At 37.3% G+C, this 21,127-nt stretch overlaps 2 protein-coding genes across 7 annotated transcripts in view; one reads left to right on the top strand and one right to left on the bottom strand.

Moving 5' to 3' along the window:
• Positions 1-21,127, bottom strand: part of LOC133630157 (MORN repeat-containing protein 3-like) — a 53,656-nt gene that overhangs the window by 16,451 nt on the left and 16,078 nt on the right. The window lies entirely within an intron of this gene.
• Positions 12,029-21,127, top strand: part of LOC133630158 (uncharacterized) — a 64,025-nt gene continuing 54,926 nt past the window's right edge. For all 6 annotated transcript variants that reach the window (XM_062021549.1, XM_062021547.1, XM_062021550.1 and 3 more), the window contains exon 1: positions 12,029-12,099. The gene's annotated coding sequence lies outside the window, so the exon portion shown is untranslated. The remainder of the gene's footprint in view (positions 12,100-21,127) is intronic.

The raw sequence follows: 21,127 nt of genomic DNA, 5'->3' as shown, positions 1-21,127 counted from the left end.
CAAGTGCCGCTAAGAAAAGGCATTGAAGCTTAGGGATGGCTATGCAAAACGAATATAAAACTGAACTGGCTGCAAAGTGAACAAAAACAATGCTGGACGACAGCAAAAACTTACCGCGTGTGGAGCAGCAGACGGCGTCCACAAAGTACATCCGTACATGACATGACAATCAACAACAAAATAGGAAACACTACACACAGGAAAACACCAAAACACTCAATGTGATGTGACTGGTCGTGACAGTACACCTACTTTGAGACGAGCTATGGTGATGCATGGTTGGTTATGGTGTGAATGTTTATCCAGCAATTGCGAAAACGACTTTTTACTGCTGAGTTTCATTTTTTAAAGTTTTCTGCTAGTGGTGAGCCTCTGGATTTTTCCAATGAAGAAAACGTGCCTTGGCTCAAAAAAGGTTGAAAAACACTGATCTAAGTTACATTTAAACCAGTGTGGGTAGCACTGGGAGCAGCACAACAGCTGTGATTAGGATGGCGGGGATCGAACCTAGAACCCTCAAGTTGCTGGCACGGCCGCCGGCTTTGCTTTCATGCTGGATGAGAGGGTTAAAAATCTTTTTTTTTTCCCTTTAATTTTTCGAATTAGTGATTGTACTTCAAAAAAAAAAAAAAAGCATTACTCCCTGTATGTGTATATGTATGTATGTAAATATATATTTATATGTATGTATGTGTGTGTATGTATGTGTGTGTATGTATGTGTGTATATATATATATATATATATATATATATATATATATATATATATATATATATATATATATATATATATATATATATATATACTGTATATATGTATCTGTTTATATTTTATTTATTTCTGATTTTTATTATTATTAATGTATTATTATTTCCTTTTTTTCTGTTTATTTAATTTAATCTATGTATTTGTAGATATTACTTTGTTTTTTTTGTTGTTTCTTTCTTTTTTGGGGGGTGGGGGGTGGTATGGATGGGATATAAACTAAAATATTTTGACATTTAGGGCAGACAATAGATATATGATTTATGTGAATATGATGTAATGGATAGGAATGTCTGATGCTGGATGTCAATAAAAATAAAATGAAAAAAATAAAATAAAAAAATATCTAGCACGCAAATGTTAGCATGCTGAAATGCTAACTATAACTATATCAAAAAAATATAATACTCAGAGGTGTGTACCTAATAAAATTGTTTATAAATGCTAGCCTGCTAACGTTAGCATGTATCAAGTACCAAAATATGACTGAGGTGTATACGTACAAAATTAAATGGAAACTAATGTTAGCATGCTAATGTAACCTATTTTTATGGACTTGACTCTTTGTGATGTTAAGTTCCTGTTATAAGCTTTGTGATACAGTGTATGCCTTGAGCTCTTATTCTGAAGGCGCTAAGAGCGGAAGTGGTGACACGTTGTGGTGGAGCGGAGTTTTGGAAAACAAACAAAATAAAGTGGTCCTCGTGTAAAACTGGAAAAAAAAAAAAAAAAAAAAAAAATATATATATATATATATATATATATATATATATATATATATATATATATATATATATATATATATATATATATATATATATATATATATATATATATATATATATATACATATACATATATATATATATATATATATATATATATATATATATATATATATATATATATATATATATATATATATATATATATATATATATATATATATATATATATATATATATATATATATATAAATTAAATTAAATAAAATAATTTTTTTTTCTTGAAGCAATCATGACCATGATTGTGCCAATTAATGATGCCGAACATGCGCGCCATGTTTTGAACTTGTTAAAGAAACAAAACAAAACTTAAGCAAAGAGTCTTGTGTTCAGCCATGTAAATAAGCTATTCAGAGTGCAGCAAGACCCACAATGCAAAGCGTTTCCTCGTCACACTTTCAAGCACCTTATAAGGAACATTGCTCAAGACCATTTGCTACATTAAAATGACATACAGAATGACATCATCAGACAGAATGATATCATCATTGCAGGGCTACGCATCAATCCTCAATCCTATGCAAGAGCAGTTGACAACAGAAGAGAACCAGATAACATGGACACTACTTCAATGGAGCAACATGTGGTCAACTTTCTGCAATCAAAGGGAATTGATGTAGATATTAACACGATTGATTCGTGCATTCCACTGAACAGAAGACGCAACAACACCACGTTAAGCTCGCCAACAGGAAATCCAAAATGGCATTGCTGACACAAGGAAAAAAGCTGAAGGGCACAAATGAACAAACACCTCACTAAGGGAAAATTCAGGGAACTTGGAGCACCAATTGCAAAATCTACATAAAGCTGAATGGGGGCCCAGAAGCAAGAGTTGTAGTTGTCAATGAAATCAAGGATTTGGATGAATATCAGAACGCCCAGCAACTACAACAACAACAACGACGATAGTGGAGTCTGACGGAAAACAAACATTGTCATTGGACTACAAAATGACAACGCTCCAAGGGATTACCGAACAAGATGATCTTCACTCAGGTGCACATTCATGTACAATTATAGACATTCAGAGAGCAACACAAATGATTGGAGAATAGGAAAGTATGGAACTGAAAACATTCAGCATAGATTACAATAGTCTGGAATTCGATAAGGATATACATCCAGATACAAATGTTTTCTTTCACACCAGGAATAATTGTTTTTATTTTTCAGACGAACAATATAACGCAAACATGAAAATAGACAACAAACTGTCAATTGTTCATTTAAACAGCAGAAGTTTGTATGCTAACTGCAACAATGTGAAGCATTTTTTGGAACAATTCAACGAACCCTTCAAAATTATCGCTATCTAAGAAACATGGATGGATGCTAAAAAAGATATGGATTTTGACCTAGAAGGATATAAACTAAATCATATCAACAGAATCAACAAGAACGGAAAGGGGAGTAGCTGTGTACGCGATGAAGAACCTAAACTACAAAGTGGTAAAAAATATGTCACTAGCTATTGATAATATCTTAGAATGTATCACCATTGAAATATGTCATGAAAAAAGCAATAACGTACTGATCAGTTGTATATATAGATGACCGAAGTCAAACATTGACACGTTTGAGAACTGGATTAAGGAAACTTTTACCGAAATCAGTCAAAAAATAACCTCATGTGAGACTTCAAAATTGACCTTTTGAACCCTAACAAACCACAGCCTATAAATGACTTTATAGACACAATGTATAGCCTGAGTTTATATCCTAAAATCACAATGCCAAGCAGAATCTCAGGACACAGCGCCACACTTGATAATATTTTTACTAATGATTTTGATAACAATACCACAAGTGGCCTGCTAATATCCGACATCAGTGATCATCTGCCAGTTTTCATAATCTACGACTGAAACTACAAGAAGAGGAACATGGATGACAAAAAGACTTGGAAGAAAATGGACAGAACAAATTATGACAGCTTTCAAAAATGATCTAAGAAAACAGAGTTGGGACAATGTCTACAGTGCAAATGATGTAGATGAGGCACATGGTATTTTTTCTAATACATTCGAGATGCTTTATGACAAACACTGTCCATTGAAACAACTTAGTAAAAAGCAAAAGAAAACCAATCAACCATGGATGACAAAAGGACTGAAAAATGCTTGCAAAAAGACGAATACAGAACATTTATGACACAAAGATCTACAGAAGCAGAAAACAAGTACAAAACGTATAAGAACGAGCTAACTGGCACACTACGAACATGTAGAAAATAATATTACAGTCAATTATTGGACCAGAACAAAAACAATATGAGAGCAACATGGGGCATCCTAAATAGCATTATTAAAAATGGTGCTAAAAAGGACTATCCTAAATACTTTTTATATGGAAATTTAAAATAATGACAGTATGAACAAAGTAGTTAAAAGCTTCATTAAGTACTTTGTGAACATAGGACCAAATCTGGAGGAAAAGATTCCAGATCCCGAGTCAGTTGAGGACTTGAATGACACCATAGATAGAAACCCCAATTCTATGTTCCTAGAAGGAGTGACGAAAGAGGAAATAATCAACATTGTGAAAAAAGGTAGATCCAAGACCTCAAGGGATTGCTACGAAATTGATATGGAAACGATAAAAAAAGGTTATTGAAGAGATTTCAGAACCTTTAATATATATCAGCAACCTATCATTTCAAACAGGCAAATTCCGAGATAAAATGAAAATAGCAAAAGTCGTACCGATTTATAAGACTGGTGACAATCACCAGTTTGTAAACTACAGACCTGTTTCTCTACTTCCACAAATTTCGAAAATTATTGAAAAACTGTTTAACAACAGATTAGACAAATTCATAAATAAAAACCAAACACTCACATACAACCAATACAGATACAGAGCCAACATCTCAACACCAATGGCATTAATCGAAATAACGGAAGAGATAAAAAATGCAATATATATTAAAAAATGTGCTGCTGCAGTGTTTATGGATTTAACAAAAGCATTTGACACAATTAATCATAATATCTGAATAAACAAATTAGAACAGTATGGAATCAGAGGGTTGGTATTGAACTGGATTAGAAGCTTTTTAACCAACAGGAAGCAATACGTGAAGATAGGCAAACAAACTTCCATAGAGCTAAAGATATTTTGTGGCGTACCTCAGGGATCAATACTCGGACCAAAATTGTTCAATCTCTATATAAAAGGACATTTGTAAAGTTACGAAGGACTTAAAGTTAGTATTATTCACAGATGACACAACAGCATTTTGTTCAGGAGTGAACACACAGAAGCTAATACAAATAATAACAAAAAATTAACACATTAAAAAGATGGTTTGACAAAAACAGACTATCTTTGAATCTCAGTAAAAACTAAAACAATGCTATTTGGTAACAGTAGAAGAGAAAGTCAAACACAATTACAAATAGACAGAGTAAATATTGAAAGGGTAAAAGAAAACACATTTTTGGTTTAATAGTAGATGATACTGCAAATCTCATGTAAAAAATATACAACATAAAGTAGCAAGAAACACGTCAATAATGAACAAAGCAAAACATGTTCTAGACCAAAAATCCCTTTTTTTTTTAGTTTTTTTTTTTTAGTTTCAAGTTTATTCACAATACCATATTATGATTACAACAGTAATGAATATCCATCCAATATCCTTCATATTCTTTACTACTCTCTAGTGTTGCCATATCTGAGTTATTGTGTAGAAATAGTTTCGTTGTACTTGTGCAATGACAATAAAGTCCTATCCTAAATATGGGGAAATTACTACAAATGTGCACTTCATTCACTAACGGTGTTACAAAAAAGATCAGTTAGAATAATACATAATGTTGGATATAGAGAACATACCAACCCTTATTTATTGAATCACAAATATTGAAATTCAACGATTTGGTGCATTTGTAAACAGCTAAAATTATTTACAAAGCAACCTGCTACCCAAGAATGTACAACAATTCTTCGAAACAAAAGAGGAGAAATATAACCTTAGTGGAAAATCTCATTTAAAACATTTGTATGCGCGTACAACACTTAAAACCTTTAGCATATCAGTATGTGGAATTAAATTATGGAACGGATTAACCAAAGAAATCAAACAAAGCACCAATATGATTCAGTTTAAGAGACTGTTCAAACTACAAGTGTTCACAAAGTACACAGAACAAGAATTATGATAAACATCTTGAACCGTTTTTTAATTTTAAATTGTCTTTTATTGAGACAAAGATTATTTATGTATTTAATATGTGTTAACTTACTATGGTATATCATTTATTTATTTGTTCACTGTTCTGTTACAGAGAACAAAGAAATAGGATAAAATTGCTATGGTATGAAAAGGGGTAGGATTAAATAAACTCAGCTTCTTCCTACTCCTTTTCGGACGTGCCGCAATGAAACAACTGTAAAATATGTGATGAATTACATTGTATCGTATGCATGTTCGAAATAAACTGAAACTGAACATATTATCACAGACCATAAACGGTACAGTTATAACAATAATTCACTTTACTTTTACATAAACTACATTGTTGGGAAACAGCTGCCACTGGCACGACAGCGCCACCACCTGGTTGTAAAGAGGCAAGTGAAAAATTGCACAACATCCTGTGCAGTGCAGAATGTGTTTGCTAATAGCATGTATATATGTTTGAGATTGTTGGAATTATTCTACATCGTACAAATAGGATAATGTACAGTTATGATAATTATTGTACGTATGACAACGATGTCTTTGGTTGCAATGGGTTCCCAACCTCCAGTCCCAGACCCAGTACCGGACCACAAATAAATAATAAAGCTATTTTACTTTTTTGTCTTACGTGTATCTTATTTTGAAAGAATCCCCACTTCCGCCCATGTGGCACACTATGCACTTGTGTTTGTACGTTTAAGTGTTTGCAACTTGCTCAAAGTTACATTTCCGAGCTAGAAAATATAACAATACCCCCACCAACTACCTCATGTTAGCATTGGTGGTTTGACAAAACATGTATGTTGTTAAAATATGTATATTTTTAAAATGAATAATTATTTGGGGTGTAACAAATAACCGATAAGAATCAGAAAAAAGTTTTAATTAAAACAATGGGAGTGCATCGGTAAATAAAGGTTTCACAAATCACAAACAGTTTTTGTTCATATTTAGGGTCTTTGGGATAATCTCGTCTCTAGGTGTCAAAGTCAAGGCCCGAATGAATTATCTATGGTGATGATGATGTTTGATTAGTATTAGAACCGGCCCGCAGGCCACAGCCGCCTGCTGCTGTTTTGCACGCACCGATACTCCATCAGTGTTGGAGCTAGGAATTTACAAAATGGGGTCCCACAGTAAATTTTTGGGGTCCCACTTTTTTGTAACCGTTCTGAAAACAAATGTTAAATGTATGCCTTATCCTGTTATATCTCACATTCTATTTTGTGTTTTGGAAAAAGGTTGTCATAAAAGTTAATTCATTAAAAAAAATAATACAAAAGAAAACACATTTTTATACATATGTAAATTTGGATCTAAACTTTACCGCTGCTGGTATTTTTTTCTATATTTTTATTGTAATATTTTCAAAATGTGTTTGTTCTATTTTTGGCCAAAGTAAGACAATGAAAACCATCTGAAGTTGTCTTCATTTTTTAGTTTTAATGCCATGATTTTAATAGTCCGCCCCGCGTGTGCACAGATTTTCCTCCATGCGGCCCCTGAGCTAAAATGAGTTTGACACCCCTGATCTAGTCCATAATTGAAAAGTGCAGGTAAAGTGTTTTTTGATCTGGACCTCGACCCAGTACCGGTCTGTAACACATTTGCTAATTAGCTGCACAGAAACATTAAATAATTTAATTCATTAACTTTCACCACTAGACACCAAGAAACTTGTTTAAAGATGTGTAATAAAACTTCTGAGAGAAAGTCACCGCCTGTTATATTTGTTATATATTTGTTACATGGGACAATGCACACGAATGAACATAAAAAATGTAAATGTGTCCGAATGTAGCCAAAGGCTGATTCGTATCTGCAGTTCCCGGCAGATTGATGGTATGTACCAGTGATTATCAAACCGTGATACGTGTACCACTAGCCAGAGTCGTGTATACAGAGAGTACGGCCAACTAAACAACAGGTGCCATCTTTTCTACCAAGGACGTGTGCGGCTGTGCCTGGATGCATGCAATTGCTATCGTTCTGACGTTTTTTTGACGAAATAAACCAAAATAATACGTCTCTATATAGTTTTTAACAAATTCAAGTGCATAAACTTACAATAAAACATGCTTTTATTTCGTGAGGGTATCATTTTGGTCAAAATATTGCATAGATTATGTTTTACTGACCATCTTCAAGCCGCTTTCTGACAGTCGGTTGAGGTTGCGCCGTTTTGTGGGCGGTCTTATTTATGTGCCTCACCTACGGCAGCGTCTTCTCCCCGTCATCTTTGTTGTAGCGGTGTAGCGTGCAAGGACGGGAATGAAAGAAGTTTCAAAAGATGGAGCTAACTGTTTTAATGACATTCAGACTTTACTTAAATCAATAACAGAGCAGCATGTCCTCATCCGTGGCTCACTAGTGCAATAACAATGTGTCCCGTGAAAAACCGTCCGACCGGAACTCTAATAGCTAAAGTTCCTTGGGTGAATAATGTAAATTCACTATGCCGGTATGTTTTAGCTCTTTCATGGCAGATATAAGTAAGAACTTTACACTACTTTATATTAGAAATGGCAACAGCGGAGGATGAATGTCCCATAACAAGAAGATAGAGAAAAAGAAGAAGCTTATCGACTACGGTGTCAGCACGGACTACAAAGGCGGACTGGCGCAATTTTTCAGAACTTATGCAGATCCCAAATACAGATCAGCAGGTACCAGAAGGTAAGAAAAGTTGCTCTTGCCTAATATTGCGAAACAAAACACCAGATAATATGTCTAAACACACACCATAATAACACAGTACAATCCATCAAGCGGTGCGGTTTCATAGCTCACCAAAGTCGTACTTGTATATTTTGATAGATTTTTGAGCGCCGTGTGTAATGTTCTATATTTTCAATGGAACATATGAAATGTTGGTGTTGTTTACTTGAGTCATATTGCAGTCTACACGTATATTTTATGTTTGACTGCCATCTACTAATCACTCTTATCATTTCACCATGTACCTAATAAAATAGCTTTGAGGTCGGTAAGCAAAACCAGAATTATTTCGTATATTAGGCGCACTGTCGAGTTTTGAGAAAAAATAATATTTTAAGTGAGCCTTATAGTCCGGAAAATACGGTATGTCCACTGTTGTGGCTGCCTCCAATGTATTTCTAATCACTGTATGTATCACTCATTATGTATTATTCTAACTAATCTTTCTTTTTTGTAACATGCGAAATGAATCTGTGTACTTTTGTACTTATTTCCCCATATTTCTGCACAATAACTCAGATACGGTAACACTGGCGAGCAGTAGAGAATATTGAGTAACTTCTATTCATTATTGACATATTTATTTCCACTTTTTATGAGATTTTCACTTTATTAATAATACACCAACAATTTGGTTTCTTTTACTCATTCAATGTCTTATTGTCTGCTGTTTCTGAATAGCATTATTTTAGTTTTACCGAGATTGAAAGATAGTCTGTTTTTGTCAAACCATCTCTTAAATTAATTAATTAATTGTGAACCTTCACTTCCCATACTTGTCTTGTTTCGGGGTTGTGGGAAAAGCGATGTAAACGATTTCCACAATTCTCGCGGGTGGAGCAGCACAACAGGGCATTTTTACACATCGAAAAACTAACAGGGAAGCGCCGCAAGCACATAGCATCAGCTCAAAGTTAGTAGCAGTCATGGCGCCCTGTAGTCATGGAGACTAAGTGGTCCATACTCTCTTTAAACACGGCTCTGAGTAGTTGTACATGTACCACCGTTTGATAATCACTGGTGTCCATAATTAAGAAAATGTTTTAATATGTCTTCATTGCATTTTTACAAATACACTAAAAGTTTCACAAATCAAAAACTGTGTTTTCATAATTCTTCATGTTCTATAGTTTAATCCAGGTCCAGATTTAAAAGGTTTATGTTAAACGGTTTGTTATCTGGACCTGGATTAATGTGGTCTACATGCTAATAAAAGGGTCAAATGTGTCTTTATTGCATTTTCACAAAAAGAATAAAGATTTTGCAAATCACAAACTGTGTTATATAATTACTCAGGGTGCAGGTGAGATAATAATGCAATGGTAAAACAGCTTTAAATGTCCGAGGTTTCAGGTGAAATTTAGAAGATTTTACCTCTTATCAATTTCGATTTTGATATATTTTAACAAAAAAAATAATTACTCATATTGTGTTTTATAATATCTGTTTGGTCGACACAAGAATATTTGTGGATAGATTAATATCACATATATTAATATAGATTAAGACAACAAATACACAGAAAATAGTCGCCCCCATTGTATTCCTTATAAAATATATTTTATTACTGTATTTCCTATCAGAAGCACATAGCATCAGCTCAAAGATAGTAGCAGTCATGGCGCCCTGTAGTCACGGAGACTAAGTGGTCCATACTCTCTTTTAACACGACTCTGACTAGTTGTACACGTACCATCGTTTGAGAATCACTGATGTCTTTGATTTAAAAACATTTTTTTTATCCATCCATCCAATTACTACCGCTTGTCCCTTTCGGGGTAATATGTCTTTATTGCATTTTTCCAATACAATAAAAGTTTCACAATTAAAAAACTGTTTTCATTAAAGGCCTACTGAAACCCACTACTACCGACCACGCAGTCTGATAGTTTATATATCAATGATGAAATCTTAACATTGCAACACATGCCAATACGGCCGGGTTAGATTAGTAAAGTGCAATTTTAAATTTCCCGCGAAACATCCTTCTGAAAACGTCTCGGTATGATGACGTTTGTGCGTGATGTCACGGATTGTAGCGGACATTTTGGGACACCATTGTGGCCAGCTATTAAGTCGTCTGTTTTCATCGCATAATTCCACAGTATTCTGGACATCTGTGTTGGTGAATCTTTTGCAATTTGTTTAATGAACAATGGAGTTAGCAAAGAAGAAAGCTGTAGGTGGGAAGCAGTGCATTAGTGGCCGGCTGCAGCAACACAAACACGTAGCCAATGTTTCATTGTTTACATTCCCGAACGATGACAGTCAAGCTTTACCATTGGCCTGTGGTGAACTGGGACAACAGAGACTCTTACCAGGAGGACTTTGAGTTGGATACGCGGTACCGTGAGTACGCAGCTGCGGCTTCCAAACATTTGAACGCTTTCCCGTACGTGCGTGCAGCTATGTGCATGTCACGTACGTAACTTTGGGGAAATATATGTGCTGTATGAACTTTGCGGAGGTGAACGGTACTTTGGGTTGTGGGATTGAGTGTGTTGTGCGGGTGTTTGATTCGTATTGGCGGGTTATATGGACGGGAGGGGGGAGGTGTTTGTTATGCGGGATTAATTTGTGGCATATTAAATATAAGCCTGGTTGTGTTGTGGCTGATAGAGCATATATATGTCTTGTGTTTATTTACTGTTTTAGTCATTCCCAGCTGAATATCAGGTCCCACCCGCCTCTCACAGCATCTTCCCTATCTGAATCGCTTCCACTACCCTCTAGTCCTTCACTCTCACTTTCCTCATCCACAAATTTTTCATCCTCGCTCAAATTAATGGAGAAATCGTCGCTTTCTCGGTCCGAATCGCTCTCGCTGCTTGTGGCCATGATTGTAAACAATGTGCAGATGTGAGGAGCTCCACAACCTGTGACGTCAGGCAAAGCTTTTTTATCCGCGACCAAAAGTTGCGAACTTTATCGTCAATGTTCTCTACTAAATTCTTTTCAGCAAAAATATGGCAATATCGCGAAATGATCAAGTATGACACATAGAATGGACCTGCCATCCCCGTTTAAATAAGAACATCTCATTTCAGTAGGCCTTTAATCTTCATGTTCTATAGTTTAATCCAGGTCCAGATTTAAAAGGTTTATGTTAAACGGTTTGTGATCTGGACCTGGATTAATGTGGTCTACATGCTAATAAAAGGGTTAAATGTGTCTTTATTGCATTTTCACAAATAGAATAAAGATTTTGCAAATCACAAACTGTGTTTTATAATTACTCAGGATGGAGGTGAGAATAACAATTTCGATTTTGATATATTTTAACAAAAAAATAATTACTCAAATTCTGTTTTATAATATGTGTTTGGTCGACACAAGATATATTTGTGGATGTATTATTATCATATATATTAATATCATAGATTAAGACACAAAAATAAACAGAAAATAGTCGCACCCTTTGTATTCCTTATAAAATATAATTTATTATTTCCTACTATAAGAAGTACTTTTTCTTATCAATATAATTGAGTATAGGTTTTGGCCAGCAGAGGGCCGTCTACACTGTGTGCACCAGTAGCTGAACAAAAGTCCACGCAGAAGAAGTAATCAGTACCATAATAAAGAAGTATACAAGCCACACACTGCTGCGCCTCTTAAGCTATATTCTCCGGTTTTTGCAGGTAAGAGAAGTTTCAAACAATATACACGTAAAATGCAACAGTATTAATGGATTATAAATGCATTTGAATGTAAAATATGTCGGACAAATGAGTGAGTGAACAAGTTAATAGGCTTGTTTAAGTGACGTGTTTCTCGTCGTGTACCTAAAATGGCGGACTCGTCCGTCGTGGCGATCGTTGTACTTGACTAAATAACTGTTTAATGTGTTTATGAGTGTAAATGATACAAACTAACTGCTAACTATATATATGACTCCTGTTGAAGCATATAATTATGGCAATTATATGTGTTGGACAGACTAAATAGATAGATAGTACTTTATTGATTCCTTCAGGAGAGGTCCCTCAGGAAAATTAAAAATATGTATTACTGTGATGCTTGTGTGCCTATTAAAGTGTCAAAGTGATGTGTTCCAGTGATAATTCTATCCCCCCCCCCCCAATTGCTAACACACTAAAATGATATACCGTATTTTTCGGATTATAAGTCGCAGTTTTTTTCATAGTTTGGCCGTGGGTACGACATATACTCCGGAGCGATTTATGTGTGAAATTATTAACACATTACCGTAAAATATAAAATAATATTATTTATGGCAGCAATCGTCATACACACGTCAGCAATCGTCACTCACACGTCAACCAATAAGAATTCGGCGGGGGACGGTCATGGCAGAAGTGCATTGTGAGTCATGGGATGCTAACTGCTATATGCTATATCAGGGGTGGGCAATTAATTTTTACCGGGGGCCGCATGAGCAACCCGAGCACTGCTGGAGGGCCACATCGACAATATTTCAATTAAATTTTGCTCAATATTATTTTTGATATAAACCGTAAAATTAATAATAATGATAATAAAAATAATAGTAATAATAATAATACTTTCATTTAACTTAACTTAACTTTATACCAAAAGCACTGCTTTGGAAATAATTTGTACCCCTTTCAGAGATCACATTTAGTTCCCCTTAAACATCCTCATGTTGCACAATGAAATGTAAGCATAGGATGAAGTGTGCATTCCTGTAACTTTTTCTAGTAACAGCATTCCATGAGTAATATAAATAAATTAACATTAATAATAAATGACAGTAAAATAAGCACACGTATGACTTTGTGTGGTGTTTGAGTTGTCCGACTTTTTGTGTGGCCATAAACGCACCAGTGGTTTAGTGGTATGCGTGTTGGTGACAGATGACAAGTTGGTTTTGGCCTGGTTTGTACGGCAGAAAATGACTAGTTTTTCGAGATAGAAGTGTTTTACTCATGTTTTTGGTGTGGTTATGGCCGAATATAAACAGTTTTGCTCAATAAAATGATCGATATAATCCCTGTCCTCGAAGCATCTCGATAGACGTTACAATAATTGAACGGTGTTAACGAACACCATTAGGGCCGCTTGTTGTCACTGTCACTCAAAGTTGCATTGCAAAATTACACAGAATAAATGTGTTTATTTTGTTTAGAATTCAGATGGGATTTGATTTGGTGCGCGGCATATATTTGCTGTGCGCAGACGACGCTTGAGCAGTGCGCAATTGCGCAGGCGCGCACCTTAGAGGGAACGTTGCTTGGCAGTCCATGTCTTGTTGAAAACACGGCATTCGTCATCAACTTTTCTCTTTTTAGCGTCTCGGGTGTAAACCGTGCATCACTTGTCGCTGTGCACCTTCACTCACAGGTTACACACGGACATACGCCCATAAATAAAACTTTTCAAAATAAAAGCAGCACAGTTGTATTGCGCGCACGACATAGATGTTTTTTCAACTTTATTTTGTAATTTGTGATTGCAGCTGTTCACAGAATTCTCTCACAATCACGCATGCGCATACGTCCACACGGAAGTAATACAAATAACACTTTTCAAAGCAAAAGCAGCACCGTTGTATTGCACACCCGACATAGATACTTTTTAAAATTTATTTTGTAATTTATGATTGGCCTCACTCGGGCCGGACAGGGACGCACAAAGGGCCGCAGAATGCCCAGGTGTGTGCTATATGCTACTGCCGTAGCTATTAAAATGGATCACATCAACATTGGCGGTAACTTAAAACAACTGAGAAGGGCTGAACTAAAATGGCACCGAAAAGGAAATCATATACTGCAGATTACAAGCTGGACGTAGTGAACGGCAATCGAGCAGCAGAAAGAAAGGACATACCAGAGGCGATTCCGGGGAGGAAGATTTCATTGGATTTAGCGATCGGGAGTGACAGATTGTTTGGTAAACGTATAGCATGTTCTATATGTTGTAGTTATTTGAATGACTCTTGCCATGATGTGTTACGTTAACATACCAGGCACGTTCTCAGTTGGTTATTTATGCGTCATATGGCGTACACTTATTCAGCCTGTTGTTCACTATTCTTTATTTATTTTAAATTGCCTTTCAAATGTCTATTCTTGGTGTTGGATTTTATCAAATAAATTTCCCCCAAAAATGCGACTTATACTCCAGTGCGACGTATATATGTTTTTTTCCTTTATTGTGCATTTTCGGCCGGTGCGACGTATACTCCGGAGCGACTTATAGTCCGAAAAATACGGTACACAGCACAATTATTTAAACTGACACACAGAGAGCAAAAGCACCTCGCCTCCAAAAGTCTAAACACATTTTCTGCTTTAAACACATTTTGCAATTTAAACGTTTTTTTGTATTTTTTATGAATTGAACAAGGTTCTCTGCATAAGACACAAGACTCCAGTGTTGGCGTTAATGCACTTTTTGTGTCTTTTTATGCATTGAAATCAGAAAGGACGCGAAATTCCGGAAGTCCGTGGTCCCCCCGCACGCGGAATTTTTATATATTTTTTTCTCACCGATTATGTTTTGTTCATATTTGCCAAGTCAAATTATTTATACATTTTTGGTCGACTACAAATAATGCACTTTCCGGTACAATTTCTTACATTTTGATTCACCGTTTTATCGATCACAAATACTGCTTTCCCGGTATGAGGACTCCATCCATCCATCCATTTTTTACCGCTTGTCCCGTTCGGGGTCGCTGGGGTGCTGGAGCCATACTTGCCAATAGGGTTGGGTATCGTTTGAATTCGAACGATTCCGATTCCGGTTCTTTGTTTCGATTCCGATTCCTGGCGATTCTCAATCCCGATTCTTTTAAGAGGCAGGGTCAAAAAAAAGTTTAGGATATTTTAAATGAGCTAGCTAACCTACAGTCTTTCTGAATGAAATAGTCTGACATTCTCCATCAATTTTAATTCTATTAACTTTTTATGAACTTTACTATAAATTCCTCACAGGGCTGTTTTCAACTAGAATATAAATATCAAATCTATGAATTTGAATATAAATATTATAAATTATGAATACATTTTCCCAGGGGTACACTTTCCTCAAGAGAGCTTTATTTTTGAAAACCTCATGAAAACACATTTACACACACAAGTGTATGATGCTGCAGGTACTTAAAAATGTTACAGTGCTCCCACTGATGGGCTAACCTGGTGCAGGAAAGCAAATAAACAATAAGAAACAACTTGCAAAACCCAGTCCAGATTAGCAGCAGGTACAGTATAAAATCAGAGACAGTTCTTGTTTACGAAAATGACCATATCCGCCTTCTCAGGCAGGATGCGTGAGCGTTCTGGACAGATAGTGTCTCCTGCTGTGGAAAATACACGTTCGCTGGGTGTGGAAGAAGCTTGAACGCATAAATAGGAGAAAGCGCGATCTGACAGCAAAGGATAAGTCTTTTGTTGGTTCCACCACCATGCAGCAGGGTCGTCAGACATAAGTATCGGTGGAACGTCCTGGTACATCTGCAGCTCTCTCTCCACTCGTTTCTTGATGGACATGGAGCTCTGTTATTTCGCGGTTTCTGCATTTTTTTTTTGTAAAGTAAAGCCACACTTTCGACCGCCGACGCCCGCTATCCATGCTTGAGCTTGACTGACTCGCTCGGCTATGCTAACACTTCCGGCTGTGGGCGCTTCTTCGTTGGTGCTCAGCGGCTTCTTCTTCCGGTTCGGCGGACTTTTTTTTTTCTTTTTTTTTTTTCCAGTCGGCGGACTGGGTATCGAAAATAGGAATCGAAATTTAAACTTTTGAACGATACCGGGAGAATCGGAAAGTTAGTCCCGGTTCCAATCGATACTCGATACCCAACCCTACTTGCCAACCCTCCCGAATTTTCCGGGAGACTCCCGAATTTCAGTGCCTCTCCCGAAAATCTCCCGGGACAACCATTCTCCCGAAAATCTCCCGATTTCCGGCCGGACAACTATATTGGGGGCGTGCCTTAAAGGCACTGCCTTTAGCGTCGTCTCTCAACTGAAAAGGAGACTATTATATTTGTCTCCGTTATCCATAGGTTTATCTATAACCCATAAAGTAGGCAGGCATGGAGCTATTTCACAGCGTGTGTTTATTCCAGCCACGTTAATACTGTAGCGGCTGGCTACGGGGTGTTAGCCAATGACTGTGGCTGGGGGGCGGGACTTCCGGGAGAGATAGGGAAGTGACGTTGTTAATAGAATATGGGTGTTCGAGTTTTGCCGGGAAAAGGGATAGACACACATTGGAGCTGCCTTTAGCGTCCTCTCTCACCTGAAAAGGAGACTATTATATTTGTCTCCGTTATCCATAGGTTTATCTATAACCCATAACACGGTGGCCGAATGGATATAGTCACCCATGAACGGTCAGAGAAGCATGAAGGCGTCGGCAACGCAGTATTATGGGCCACCTTGCAAGCAACATTCCGTTCTCATTTGCGGATATTTTCAACTAATCCGTGAAGGATATGTTCCCGGATTCAGAGATCGCTCGCCAGTACTCAAATGGCAGAACAAAAGCTACTCAAATAGTGAAAAGTAAGTGTTTTTTTTTTTTTAAGTAAGCAGCAAGTACGGTTAGTAAAACTGTGTTTTCATTACTGTACTATATATATGAAGTGAAGTGAATTATATTTATATAGCGCTTTTCTCTAGTGACTCAAAGCGCTTTACATAGTGAAAACCCAATATCTAAGTTACATTTAAAGGCCTACTGAAACCCACTACTACCGACCACGCAGTCTGATAGTTTATATATCAATGATGAAATCTTAACATTATAACACATGCCAATACGGCCGGGTTAACTTATAAAGTGACATTTTAAATTTGCCGCTAAACTTCCGGTTCGAAACGCCTCTGAGGATGACGTATGCGCGTGACGTAGCCCGACGAACACGGGTATGCCTTCCACATTGAAGCCAATATGAAAAAGCTCTGTTTTCATTTCATAATTCCACAGTATTCTGGACATCTGTGTTCGTGAATCTGTTTCAATCATGTTCATTGCATTATGGAGAAGGAAGCCAAGCAAGCAAAGAAGAAAGTTGTCGGTGCGAAATGGACGTATTTTTCGAACGTAGTCAGCCACAACAGTACACAGCCGGCGCTTCTTTGTTTACATTCCCGAAAGATGCAGTCAAGATGGAAGAACTCGGATAACAGAGACTCTAACCAGGAGGACTTTTGATTTGGATACACAGACGCCTGTAGAGAACTGGGACAACACAGACTCTTACCAGGATTACTTTGATTTGGATGACAAAGACGCAGACGTGCTACTGTGAGTATGCAGCTTTGGCTTTTTTTTGCGTATGTACGTAACTTTTTTAAAATATATAAGCTTTATGAACCTTGGGTTAGGTGAACGGTCTTTTGGGCTGAGTGATTGTGTGTGTTGATCATGTGTTTGAATTGTATTGGCGTGTTCTATGGAGCTAGGAGCTAGCAGAGGAGCTAGGAGCTAGCATAACACGTACCGTACCGTAAGTGCGCGTCACGTACGTAACTTTTTAAAAATATATAAGCTTTATGAACCTTGGGTTAGGTGAACGGTCTTTTGGGCTGAGTGATTGTGTGTGTTGATCGGGTGTTTGAATTGTATTGGCGTGTTCTATGGAGCTAGGAGCTAGCAGAGGAGCTAGGAGCTAGCATAACAAACACGCAGGTGTTATTATGCAGGATTAATTTGTGGCATATTAAATATAAGCCTGGTTGTGTTGTGGCTAATAGAGTATATATATGTCTTGTGTTTATTTACTGTTGTAGTCATTCCCAGCTGAATATCAGGTACCGTGAGTATGCAGCCTTGGCTGCTAAACATTCGATAACTTGACCGTATGTGCGCGTCACGTACGTAACTTTTTAAAAATATATAAGCTTTATGAACCTTGGGTTAGGTAAACGGTCTTTTGGGCTGAGTGATTGTGTGTGTTGATCAGGTGTTTGAATTGTATTGGCGTGTTCTATGGAGCTAGGAGCTAGCAGAGGAGCTAGGAGCTAGCATAACAAACACGCAGGTGTTTTTATGCAGGATTAATTTGTGGCATATTAAATATAAGCCTGGTTGTGTTGTGGCTAATAGAGTATATATATGTCTTGTGTTTATTTACTGTTGTAGTCATTCCCAGCTGAATATCAGGTCACCCCCGGCTCTCACAGCATCTTCCCTATCTGAATAGCTTCAACTCCCCACTAGTCCTTCACTTGCACTTTACTCATCCACAAATCTTTCATCCTCGCTCAAATTAATGGGGAAATTGTCGCTTTCTCGGTCCGAATCTCTCTCACTTCATGCGGCCATCATTGTAAACAATAGGGAACTTTGCGTATATGTTCAACTGACTACGTCACGCTACTTCCGGTAGGTGCAAGCCTTTTTTTAATCAGATACCAAAAGTTGCAATCTTTATCGTCGTTGTTCTATACTAAATCCTTTCAGCAAAAATATGGCAATATCGCGAAATGATCAAGTATGACACATAGAATAGATCTGCTATCCCCGTTTAAATAAAAAAAATTCATTTCAGTAGGCCTTTAAACCAGTGTGGGTGGCACTGAGAGCAGGTGGGTAAAGTGTCTTGCCCAAGGACACAACGGCAGTGACTAGGATGGCGGAAGCGGGAATCGAACCTGCAACCCTCAGGTTGATGGCACGGCCACTCTACCAACCGAGCTATATATATATATATATATATATATATATATATATATATATATATATATATATATATATATATATATATATATATATATATATATATATATATATATATATATATATATATGTATATGTATATATATGTATAATAAAAATACTTTAATTTCAGTGAATTCTAGCTATAAATATACTCCTCCCCTTTAACCCTGCCCCCGGCCTCGCCCCCTCGAACTCCGCCCACCCCCCACACCCACAATCTCCCGAATTCGGAGGTCTCAAGGTTGGCAAGTATGACTGGAGCCTATCTCAGCTGCATTCGGGCGGAAGGCGGGGTACACCCTGGACAAGTCGCCACGACTCCTGCGTGTTATTGTTTTTGTCATGGCGAGCAATAAACCCAAGAAGCGAAGCTTCAATGAAAAGTGGCTTCAGGAGCCACTTTTCAGCAAATGGCTCACTTATGAACATGGAAATATGTTTTGCACGCCATGTAAACGGGCTATAAAAAAGGACACCTTTACGACCGGGTGCACTGATTTTCAAAGATCTAGCCTCACCAGGCACCAAAAAACACCCTCCAATTTGGGTCCCTACAGTTCCACTCTTTGGTCGGAATGAAGAGGCCGTTGATTCGTTACAACTCTTTATTTATGTTTTCCACAAAGCCAAGCGGACATCCACCAGGCTAATAACACTCCTGAACATGCTAGCGCTCCCTCTCCTAACTTGCCCACTCACTTACACACGTCACTCACCCCACATAGCGCCTTCTTAAAGCCAGAGACGAAATGCTAGAGGCATTGAGTGCCGCTGTATTAAATGACATTGAAACTAACTTGCAAAATGCTAAGTTTGTTGGCATTATTTGCCATGAAAGTGTAGATGTGGCGGTTTTTAAACGACTGATGATCTACAAACCCCGTTTCCATATGAGTTGGGAAATTGTGTTGGATGTAAATATAAACGGAATACAATGATTTGCAAATCCTTTTCAACCCATATTCAATTGAATGCACTACAATTCAATGTGATTATCTTGTGTGATGACTGTATTATGATGATAGTATATATGATAGTATATATCTGTATCATGAATCAATTTAAATGGACCCCGACTTAAACAATTTGAAAAACTTATTCGGGTGTTACCATTTAGTGGTCAATTGTACGGAATATGTACTTCACTGTGCAAATATGTACTTCACTGTGCAACCTACTAATAAAAGTCTCAATCAATCAATCAAAAACAAAAACAAAATATTTGATGATCAAACTCATAAACTTAATTTTTTTGTTGCAAATAATAATTAACTTAGAATTTCATGGCTGTTGGGAAAGGGCATGTTCACCACTGTGTTACATCACCTTTTCTTTTAACAACACTCAATTAACGATTGGGAACTGAGGAAACTAATTGTTGAAGCTTTGAAAGTGGAATTCTTTCCCATTCTTGTTTTATGTAGAGCTTCAGTCGTTCAACAGTCCGGGGCCCCCGCTGTCGTATTTACGCTTCATAATGCGCCACACATTTTTGATGGGAGACAGGTCTGGACTGCAGGCAGGCCAGGAAAGTACCCGCACTCTTTTTTTACGAAGCCACGCTATTGTAACACGTGCTGAATGTGGCTTGGCATTGTCTTGCTGAAATAAGCAGGGGCGTCCATGAAAAAGACGCCGCTTAGATGGCAGCATATGTTGTTCCAAAACCTGTATGTACCTTTCAGCATTAATGGTGCCTTCACAGATGTGTAAGTTACCCATGTCTTGGGCACTAATGCACCCCCATACCATCACAGATGCTGGCTTTTGAACTTTGCGTCGATAACAGTCTGGATGGTTCGCCTCCCTTTTGGTCCGGATGACACGATTTCGAATATTTCCAAAAACAATTTGAAATGTGGACTCGTCAGACCACAGAACACTTTTCCACTTTGCATGAGTCCATCTTAGATGATCTCGGGCCCAGCGAAGCCGGCGGCGTTTCTGGATGTTGTTGATAAATGGCTTTCGCTTTGCACAGTAGAGCTTCAAGTTGCACTTACAGGTGTAGCGACA

This window comes from Entelurus aequoreus, linkage group LG15 (assembly GCF_033978785.1).
Source record: "Entelurus aequoreus isolate RoL-2023_Sb linkage group LG15, RoL_Eaeq_v1.1, whole genome shotgun sequence".
NCBI lineage: Eukaryota > Metazoa > Chordata > Actinopteri > Syngnathiformes > Syngnathidae > Entelurus > Entelurus aequoreus.
The sequence above is the reverse complement of the archived record's forward strand: the minus strand, read 5'-3'. Positions and strand labels throughout refer to the sequence as shown.